A 12,228-nucleotide genomic window follows, 5' to 3' on the forward strand; every position below is an offset into this window, starting at 1 on the left:
GCATTCGATGTTCTATTAGCATTCCTACAATTGGTATCAGAGCCCTGTTCCTCATTTAATCAGGAAACCCTGAGAGCAGTATCCTGTTCCCTGGAAAGATGTTGAAGATGAACGAGCGCATGGAAGAGGGGTACTCCACACAAAGGCCACCCATGTTCGATGGGAAATTCTATACTTACTGGAAAAATAGAATGGAAATCTTCATAAAGGCCGAAAACTATCAAGTTTGGAGAGTCATTGAAATTGGAGACTTTGAGGTGACGACCATCAACTCCAACAATGAAGTTGTTCCAAAACCAATCACTGAATATGAAAAAGAAGATTTTCAAAAGATGGAAATGAACGCTCTTGCTATCAAGTTACTTCACTGTGGGCTTGGTCCAAATGAGCACAATCGTATTATGGGTTGCAAAACCGCTAAGCAGATTTGGGACCTGCTAGAAGTTACCCATGAAGGTACTAGTGAAGTAAAGAGATCCAAGATTGACTTGCTAATGTCCAAATATGAAAGATTCGTCATGGAACCGAGGGAAAACATTCAAGAAATGTTCACTAGGTTCACAAACATTACGAATGAGTTAGTCTCTCTTGGTAGAATCATTCCCGTTGATGAACAAGTTAGAAAAGTACTTAGGAGTCTTCCTCAAGACGAACGCTGGAGAGCAAAGGTTACAGCCATCCAGGAGTCCAAAGATTTCACCAAGTTCAATTTGGAAGAGCTGGCTGGTTCTCTAATGACCCATGAATTGCATTTGGGAACAGCTGACAGTTCCCGAAACAAAGGACTGGCTCTGGCAGCAGAAAATAGCGATGAATCAGAAACTGGTGAAGAGGAAGCAGCTTTGTTGGCTCGAAAATTCAAAAAATTCTTCAGGAACAGAAGGTATGGTAATCAAAGGAATAACAAAGAAAAGGGAACAACGAGCTTGAAGACAAACTTTGAATGCCACAAGTGTGGGAGCACTGAACACTTCATCAAGGATTGCCCTCAATGGAAAAATGAGAAGGGCAAGGGAAAAGCAAGAGAAGTTGGAAGACAATATAAGAAGGGAAACTTCAAAACTGATTTTAGAAAAGCAATGATAGCAGCTTGGGGAGATACGGAGAGCGAGGCTGAGACAGAAGCTCCAGTGGAAGAGGAAACAGCAAACCTATGCCTCATGGCATCTCATGAAGAATCCAAAGAAAAAGAGGTAATGTCTTCTATCTCACTCCCTAAACAATTGTCTAAACTCAGTAAGAATGAATTGATTAAGTTGCTCTTGGAGACACATGAAAAATTAGAAAAACAGAATACCAAGTGTCTCCAAATCGAGAAAGACCTCAACTCAAACAAGGATCATATATCCTATCTAAATTCATTTAGAGTAGATGTACAAAACAGATTTTTTAATTTGCTAGATCAGAATGTTGTTTTGAAAGAGACAATTGAGAAATTGAAACAGGAATTTATTTTTCTTAATATTGAAATGAATCATAACAGATTGATAGGATTAAGTAAAGATGCAAACAATATATCTACTCACATGGTTAGCACTGAATTTCAAAGGTTGAAATCAAAATTAGAATCCTACGAAATTGAAAATGAAAATTTGAAAAATAAAATAAACTTAAGAGGAAAAGGGAAAATCAATGAAATTCCCAAATGGATTCTAAATGCTAAAACCAAAAGTAAAGAAGGTCTAGGCTATATGAGGAATGATAAAAAGAAAAAGTTCTATGTAGATCTCCCTAGTAGCAAAATATGTTCCTTCTGTGGTAAAATTGGACACCTGAAACATCAATGTATAAAGAAGGAACAGCATACCAAAGCAAATAAAAATTATGTCGAACGAATATGGATTAAGAAATGTGATTCAAGTATTGTCGACAAGGAACCCAAGGATGAATGGGTTCCTGCACCTAACCACTAATTTGCTTTGCAGGTTCAAGTGAGGGGGAACAACTCATGGTATCTCGACAGTGGGTGTTCCAAGCATATGACGGGTGATAGATCTAAATTTCTCTCACTTGAAGCCTATGATGGGGGAACAGTAACCTTCGGTGACAACATGAAGGGTGAGATAATCGCCAAAGGAAAGGTTGGAAGGTCTAGTTCCCATGCCATTGATAATGTATTTTTAGTCGAGAATTTAAAACACAATTTGTTGAGTATTTCTCAATTTTGCGACAAAGGTAACTCTGTTAAGTTTACTTCTGAAAAATGCATAATTTCTAGGAACAGTACAGGAGACCCTGTGCTGGAGGGAATCAGAAAAGGGAACACCTATGTGGTGGACCTGGACACTGTTCCCAGAAACAGTCTAACGTGTTTAAGTGTTATTGAAGAAGACCCACTTCTTTGGCACAAGCGTCTAGGTCATGCTAGTTATTCATTGATTAACACCTTAAGATCAAAAGACCTAGTAAGAGGATTACCTGCAATAAAATTTCTTAAAAATGAAGTTTGTGATCCTTGTGCTAAAGGAAAACAAGTGCGGTCATCCTTTAAATCAAAGAACGGTGTGACTACCACTAGACCATTAGAATTAATTCATATGGATTTATGTGGACCAATGAGAACACAAAGCCGTAGTGGCAAAAAGTATGTGTTTGTTGTTGTTGATGATTATAGTAGATTCACGTGGACCTTATTTTTGGCAAGCAAAGATGAACCTTTTGATGAGTTTGTTTCCTTTGCTAATAAAACACAAAAATCTACCAATAATCAAATTGTTCACATTAGGTCTGATCATGGGAAAGAATTTGAAAATTCAAACTTCATGAATTATTGCAATGAACATGGTATAAATCACAATTTTTCCGCACCTAGAACACCACAACAAAATGGAGTGGTAGAAAGGAAAAATAGGACCTTAGAAGAAATGGCTAGGACCATGTTGATTGCTAGTGGTCTACCTAGGAATTTTTGGGCAGAAGCCGTTAATACTGCATGCTATACATTGAATCGTGCACTAATTAGACCAATCACTTCAAAGACACCCTATGAATTGCTCAAAGGTGTTAAACCAAATATTTCCTATTTTCGTATATTTGGATGCAAATGTTTTGTTCATGTGAATGGAAAACGAAACATAGGTAAATTTGATGAAAGAAGTGATGAGGCAGTATTTCTAGGTTATTCATCACCTAGCAAAGCTTACAGAGTTTATAATAAGAGAACAATGTGTGTAGAGGAGTCTGTTCACATAATCTTTGATGAAACTAACTTTTCAACAAGTGAACAGGAAACAAGTAATATTAAAATAGGTCTTGCAAATTTGGAAGATGAAGATGAAGGAATCAAAGTGCAAGATCAAGGAACAGCAAGTGAACAGTCGATACAAGAAGAGGCAGAAGAAACTGACCAAATTCAGGAACTGCCAGCACAACAGGACCAACAGACTGTTCCCAATCCAGCTATTCCCACAGATGAGCAAAATGATCCAGTAGCTGAACAGAATGTCAATCAAGTTGCTGAACAAGAACATGCTACTGTTCCTTCAAGAGAATTTGTGCCTAAACCTTGGAAGTATCAAAGATACCATCCTCTTGATTCAATTATAAGTGATATAAATAAGGGAACACAAACTAGATCTCAATTGAGAAACTTTTGTGCACACTTTGCGTTCCTATCATCACTTGAACCTAAAAATCACGAGGAAGCTTTAAAGGATTCCGATTGGATAGTTGCCATGCAAGATGAATTGAATGAGTTTGAGAGAAATAAAGTGTGGCACTTGGAACCCAAACCGAAAAACAAGAAGGTTATTGGTTTGAAATGGGTATTTCGGAACAAGCTTGATGAGCATGGAATAATTGTTAGAAATAAAGCTAGACTTGTGGTTAAAGGTTATAATCAACAAGAAGGTATTGATTACACTGAGACTTTTGCTCCAGTAGCAAGGTTAGAGGCTATCAGAATCTTAATTTCCTTTGCTGCATTTATGAATTTTAAACTATATCAAATGGATGTGAAATGTGCTTTCTTAAATGGTTACCTTGATGAAGAAGTCTTTGTGGAACAACCCCCAGGTTTTGAGAATACCTCTTGTCCTAATCATGTCTACAAGCTTGACAAAGCCCTATATGGCTTGAAGCAAGCTCCTAGGCAATGGTACGAAAGACTTTCAAAGTTTTTGATTCAAAATAACTTTGTAAGAGGAAAAATCGACAAAACCTTGTTCTTTAAGAATAAAGGTTCTAATATTTTGGTTGTTCAAATTTATGTTGATGACATTATTTTTGGTGCTACTAATGATCTGTTATGTAAAGAATTTGCTAACCTTATGGATACAGAATTTGAAATGAGCATGATGGGAGAATTAAATTTCTTTCTTGGTTTGCAAATTAAACAAACTGAAAATGGTATCTTTATTCATCAACAAAAATACATCAAAGAACTTCTTAAGAAATATGGACTAAATAATGCAAAAACCAATCATACACCTATGGCTACCAATGTTAGACTAGATGAAGACCTAAATGGAACTAACGTAGATCAAACAATGTATAGAGGCATGATAGGTTCTTTATTGTATCTAACTGCAAGTAGACCTGATATTTCTTTTAGTGTTGGTTTATGTGCTAGATTTCAATCAAGTTCTAAAGAATCACATCTCACGGCAGTAAAGAGAATTTTGAGATATTTGAAGGGAACAAACGACTTGTCCCTATTTTATCCTAAAAGTGATGTTTATGATTTAAAAGGTTTTAGTGATGCAGATTATGCAGGTGATCTTGTTAATAGAAAAAGTACATCAGGTATGGTACAATATCTTGGCTCATGTTTAGTTTCATGGAGTTCCAAGAAACAAAATACAGTTGCATTATCCACTACAGAAGCTGAATACGTAGCAGCAGCAGCTTGCTGTTCCCAAATGCTTTGGATAAAACAGCAACTAAGAGATTTTGGTATTAAAGTTGAATGCATTCCTATTTATTGTGATAATACTAGTGCCATATGTATATCTAAAGATCCAGTGCATCATTCACGTGCTAAACATATACACATTAGACATCATTTTCTAAAGGATAACGTAGAACACAAAAATATTGTATTGAAGCATGTTAACACAAATGAACAAGTTGCTGATATTCTGACCAAACCACTTCCTAGGGAACAATATGAAAAAATGAGATTGGAATTTGGTATGATCAAGCTCCACTAAAGTTAGTTGCATATATTTCCCATTGAAGCATCATGAGAATGAAAAGGTCAGGAATCAATCTCAATATCTTGATTGAAAATCAATTATTGCATGGATCAGGTAAACACGTAATAAAGTTTGTACTATGAATGTTTTTACGTTTACATGTTGTTAATTCAATTAGACCAAAGCAATATATTCATTATTTTCTCCATAATATTTCATAATATCATAATTCATTTTGTTTTCGAAAATTTATTTTATTTTATTTTGATTTCACATTTTTTTATTATATTATCATATTGTTTGGAAAATTGTATGGCCAACTTCAATAAAAAATAAAGGGAAACGATCCTTAATCATCAAAACACACAATCCTTCCATATCAAATGCATTGATGAAAAAGCATTGATTAGCTGGGACGTATTTGGTAACTGTCAGCCATCTTTAAAAAGCCCTTACCTCATCAAAATCACTCAAACCGTCATCTTTCTCCTTCTTCACAAACCGTCACAAGAAACCTTCCTCCTTCTCCCTCAATCTTTCAAAACTCAAACATGAAAACTCCCAAATCGAGCAAGAACACTTCCAAATCAGGAAAGAAAGCCTCTTCATCCCACCAAACCATCCAGCCTACACCCTTAAAAATTGTTCATCCATCACCATTACTAAAAGCTGCACCATCATCATCACAAGAAACCACTGACAATATTGGATCAAAACGCAAAACATTCACACCAAAAAGTGAATCATCCTCCAAAACTGCCAAACGTTTGAAGCAAGTCGACCCTAACAGTGCCGAGGAGATTGCAAAGGAAATTTCTGTTGGATTTGGGGTCGATAAGTTATGGTATGACTCTACTTACTTTCCACAACTTCATAACATTTTAAAATTTCAAGAATGGGAGGTTTTAATGACTGAATATAGCTGCAATTCTATCTTCCCAAACATTATGCGAGAGTTTATTTCAAACTTTTCAAATGACTGTGGTATGTGTTCCAGTGTGGTTAGGAACATTAAATTAGAGTTTAACAGCGCCTTGTTGGCAGAATGGTTTAAGATTCCAAATGTAGGGTTTGATACATACAGTGTTGGTGCTAAGATAGTTTTCTCTGGAATAAATGAAAAAACGATCTTTAAGTTTTTAGGGGTTGAACAGAAACGGGGTAAAATCAGTCATAATGTGTTGTCTCCATTGCATAAATTACTCTATAATGTAGCACGAAGATTCATCTTGCCCCGCAACTCTAAAAGGAGTGAGGTGAGTCTGCGTGATGCAACTCTGATTTATTGCATGGACAATCAAATAAAAATCAATTTTCCATCTTTAATGATTTCACATTTATCCGACTGTATAGAGAAGAAGAATGTCGTGGGCTATGGGGGGCTGTTAACATGGATTTTTCGTAAATTTGGGGTACCATTGGATGGGCTGGAGTTCCCAATGGGACCAAACATGAAGATTGGTGCAAGATGTCTGAAAAACTTGCATTTGAAAGTAAATGATGAAGGAGTATTAATAAACGAATTAGAAGAAGTAGTTTTTGTTGGTTCTGATGATGAGGAAGTAGAAGAAGAAGAAGAAGAAGAAGATATTGAAAAAGAAGTAAAAATAAAGAAAGAAAAAGAAATTGAAAAAGGAAAAGAAAACGAAAAAGAAGAAGAAGAAAAAGAAAAACAAGGGCCTGTTCCCAATGAGACAAAAATTAAGGGGGAACAGGAAGAGGGGACAAAAATTGAGGGGGAACAAGGAAAAAATGAAGCTTTAGGAGATTCTAGTGATGAGGAGGTCGTGATTGCATTGCTGAGGAAGGGTAAAGCCACTCAAAGAAAAAGTAGGAGGCTTGCTTCAAAAGGTAAGGCTGTAAAGGTTGATGATATCACTTCAGAAACCATAACTGAGCCTACTTCATATGAACCTCCTTCTCCTAAGCCTACCACTTCACCACCAAGTCAAACCATATCACCACCTCCATCACCTATTCATTTCACACCACCACCATTTCCATCCTCTCCTGGTATTGGTTGTGCTGACCCTACTCCTGCAGCATCTTCAGACTCCATTCTTTCCAAGCTCCTTGATCTACAGTCTCAATTCACTGCCTTTCAAGATGAAACTCGTGTCTCGCTTGCTTCAATTGTGGATCAGCTAAACCAAATGGAACAACGCCTTGGTGCCAAGCTGGACACAGTGGAGGTGCAGACTGAGTACATTGATGAAGAGACTGACCCTTGAACCCTCTCCCTCTGGTTTAAAAAATTTGTTGGCTGTATTACTTATCAAACAATTTCTCTTTTTACTTTGTACCATCAGGGGTACATTGTGGTTGTAACTTTGACCAAATTGCTACTTTTCTTTGTTTTTTTTATGGTCTGTGACAATTAACTCTATGCAGGTTTAATCATTGTTCATAGCACTTGCTTTTATTATTGTTGTTTGTTGTTTTCATCACTAACAAATCAATATGGTTTGTGCTGAGATTTGATAACTTCCAAATTCTTTTTGATTGATGACAAAAGGGGGAAGATTATGCACAAACTTAAGAGGAGAAGTGAATACAAAGTTACATATCTTAGTTGATTTATATTGATTCTTATGGATATAATGTGTGCTGCTGTGTTTATGCCTGCTGTGTTTATGATAGTTTAGTGATCATCGGTGTTGCTAAGTTTGTTGAAGTTCTCATGAATATTTGTTTCTGTGAAAATACTTAATAAGTTATGTTAGGTTTATTATAGTTTTATTATGTTAGTTTAATTATGTCAGTTTAGTTATTTATGTTAGTTTATTTTAGTTTATTTCATTTATGTTTTAGATTAATTAAATTTTGAAAATTTTTAAAACATATTTGATATTATGGAGTAAATTGTTTTATTGTGAATGCTTGGTAAATTATATTGTAACGAGTTGATTTGCTAAGTTATTTAGAGTTGCTTTAATCTCTAGTATGCTCTAAGAATTTTGTTTTACTCTATTTTACTTAAGTTTGTTTATAAAGTTTGTCCTCATCAAAAAGGGGGAATTTGTTGGCCTCTTAAGGCTTTGATGATGACTTCACTTGTAAATAAACAAACATATTTTTAGAGATTGTTTTGTAGGTATATATCCGATTTAATGTGAATCGTTGATGAAGCCTATGACTTGATTCGTGAAAGATGTATGTGTCTCAAATATCCAAGAAGTTGGGAAATTGCTCTGGAAAACAGTCTGCTGTTCCTAGAGTTAAAGTTCTGACGAATGTTGTAGATGGAGACAGTACGCTGTTCCTCACGATGCAGGTCTGAAGAAGATATTAACTGGAAATTACGAATATTATGATTTCTGTTTTTAGTTAATGTAAAAGGTTAAAATTTAATTAGTTGCTTAATTAAGTTTATTTATTAATTGGCAAAATGATTTTAATTCGCCTAAAAACATGGAGAAGATCAATTCCTTGTTTATCTCCTATAAACTCGGACATCTAAGAGACTTGTTCTCTACTTTGAATTAGTCTCCTACATTTTAGGATCTTCCTTTTACCCATGTAATATTAACCGTGCAAGAATTCAGCAGCTATTTTCCACCTCTACTTCCAACTAACTTCCCACTTTCTTTGGGAGCAAGTAAGTTATGGGAGTCGTGGGATGAATGCACCTCATGGAGAACGTGGGCTGAGTGCACTGATGGCTGTTCCCCTTATAAAAGAAGGAAATTACGGTTCAGATGGGTATTGATGCATGATTGAGAGTGTCCATCAAAGGGAGATTAATTGAGAAAAATATTCAAAGTTTTTAATGCCAATTAATTCATAATATTTTTCTTTAGCAACTACTTAATTTTAATCTTAGTAGAGAATGGCCTTGTAAAGGGTAATTGAGTGTTTTGTTGTAATTAGACTTATGGGAAGTCTAAGGGAATAGAGAATAGAAACGTGAGAAGAGAAAGAGAAGGAGAGAAGAGAAGAGAAGAGAAGTGGGCCTAAGTAGAGAAGCTTTGAGTAAAACATTTAGAGAATTGAGAAGCTTCAAGTGAAGCAAACATTGTTTTGTGTAATTGTAACTAATTGCCTAAACATAGTGAGAATTTTGAAATCCCGGGGGGTCGTGGTTTTTCCTTCTTATTAGGCCAAGAAGGTTTCCACGTAAAAATCCTTGTCTCCTTTTATTATTCTTTTCGTTTTTAAGTTTAAGTTTTTGTTCTATACTTATTATAATTCCGCAAAAATTAGAGGCAAAAATCTTAAATCTACAACACAACAATTCACCCCCCCCTCTTGTTGCATTCGATCATCTATTAGCATTCCTACAGGGTAGATGAGGGTCGTGAGCGTTAACGTTTAACTTTTGTGTATTTGGATCGACTATGTATATGTGTGTGTATATATATATATATATATATATATATATATATATATATATATATATATATATATATATATATATATATATATATATATATATATATATATATATATATATATATATATATATATATATATATATATGTATATATATATATATATATGTATATATATATATATATATATATATATGTATATATATATATATATATATGTATATATATATATATATGTATATATATATATATATGTATATATATATATATATGTATATATATATATATATATATATATATATATATGTATATATATATATATATATATGTATATATATATATATATATATATATGTATATATATATATATATATATGTATATATATATATATATATATGTATATATATATATATATATGTATATATATATATATATATGTATGTATATATATATATGTATATATATATATATATATGTATATATATATATATATGTATATATATATATATATATGTATATATATATATATATATATGTATATATATATATATATATATATATATATATTTGAGTTGTATACTTGTATATTTCAAACATTTGTATATATTTTGTTGTATATATATGTTTAATTACTTTATTGAATCAATGGTTTTAGAGAGAGAATGTCGAGTGTGAAGATAGGGTTTTGAGAAATAGGAAAAAATGGAAAAAAAAAGAAACTAATGCATGTTTTTGTGTAGCAGGTCTGTTCGTAGTTAGTAACTGCGAACAGCCAAACAGGACAAAGTAGCTGTTCTCAGTTAGTAACAGCGAATAGCTCCAAACCTCAAGTTTGGAATTTTCACGCTTACTTTTGGAATATTTTTGAAAGTTAGATTATATTGTTCATTTTTTTTTTTTTTGCTTAATGGTTTCAAATTTTCATGCAAATTTGCATTTAATGTTAGTGAATGGTTGGTTTTTATAGTGTTTTTAAGAAAAGACATTAGCTGGCAAAATGTCTGATTGCAAAAATGTTTCAATTAATCAACCAATCAACATATTCTATAAATATTTTATTCCCTAATTTTTTTAAGTAAATCAATTTATAGATTAGAGTATATTATTAGTTGAAATAATTTATGTACTAAATCAGTATATTTAATAGGTTAAAAATATCACTGAAATGATTCTTAATGTTTCCAATTATTTCAGTCAATTTAAGGATTAAAATATATCACTGAAATGATTCTTAATAGGTTAAAATATCCCTTAAATGATTCTTGTTCAGTCAATTTAAAGATTAGAGTATAATAATTAGGTTAAAAATATCACAGAAATGATTCTATATTATTAGTTGAAATAATTTCTGCAATAAATCAGTATATTTAATAGATTAAAAATATCAAAGAAATGATTCTTAATATTTTCAATTAGTTAAGTCAATTAAAAGATTAGAGTGTATTATTAGTTGTACTAATTTCTGGAACTAAATCACTATGTTTATTAAGTTAAAAATATTACCGAAATGAATCTTAATGTTTACAATTCTGATAGTCAATGATTAGAGTATATTATCATTACTTGAAATAGCTATTGAATTCAATTATGGCAAGTGCTCCAATAGATTAATGACACTTCCCTAAATAATACTTAGAAAAAATATTCTCCTTTCCTACACTTCCCTCAAATTAGGTTGTCGGATCACCGATATCTAACTTGCACAATGTATCTTCAAAAGCTTCAGTTCTGACAGTCTTCGTGTGAATATCAGCTAGTTGATCTTTGGATCGAACAAACGGAAGACTGATGACTTGCTTTTCAAGTTTTTCTTTTATAAGATGTTTGTCTACCTCCAAATGCTTCGTTCGATCATGATGAATAGGATTACCTAAGATGCTAATGTGTTTGATTATCGCAGAACAATTTACAAGCTTCCTTTTGTGGGAAGTTCAATCCACACAAGAAGTTCTTAAGTCACAAAATCTCTGTTATTCCTTTGACTATTCCCATGAGCTTTGCCTCGGCACTAGATTGATCTACCATTTCCTACTTCTTACTTCTCGAAATGACTAGATTCCCTCCTACCCGGATAAAGTACCCTGAGGTAGACTTCCTACTATCCCGATCACATGCCCAGGCTGTATCTGTGTAAGCCATGATACCAAGATAATCATTATTTCCAAAAAAGACCCCTCTACTACTAGTGCCCTTCAAATATATATAATCCTCATGATTGCATCCATGTGTGATACTTGTGGGGGATGCATGAATCTACGAACTACCCCAACAGGTATGGGATATGTATATGAGTTTTCCCACCAACTTCTAATAATGTTCTTTACCAGCTAATTCTCCATCTTGTGAAGCCTATGGTTGGCTACAATTGGTGTTTCATGTAGAAATATTCACTGAATATTTCTGTGTATTCTAGGATCAATAGATGATTTTTTATTCTTTTATTTATGTAAACAATATCATAAGGATATCCTTGTTTCCTTACTTAGTTTCTAAGTTGATATATATATTGGAGGGGTGTTCACCCATTAATGAATAAGTGACTGAATTAAAACACAAATCTTCCACTGTTATATTTCTCATGGTATCAGAGCCAAACGGTTCAGATCCAGGAAAACTCCGATAAGTCGTTCATTATACTCATCATCTACCCTCTACCTGCAAATGGATGAATCAATAAGTGAAACGATGCAAAACCAAATGTATACCATGGAAAAAATGGAACAAATGTTTCAAATGTTCCAGAAACTCAATAAATCAAATC

The sequence above is a fragment of the Amaranthus tricolor genome, chromosome 12 (genome assembly GCF_026212465.1).
Source record: "Amaranthus tricolor cultivar Red isolate AtriRed21 chromosome 12, ASM2621246v1, whole genome shotgun sequence".
NCBI classification, from domain to species: Eukaryota; Viridiplantae; Streptophyta; class Magnoliopsida; order Caryophyllales; family Amaranthaceae; genus Amaranthus; species Amaranthus tricolor.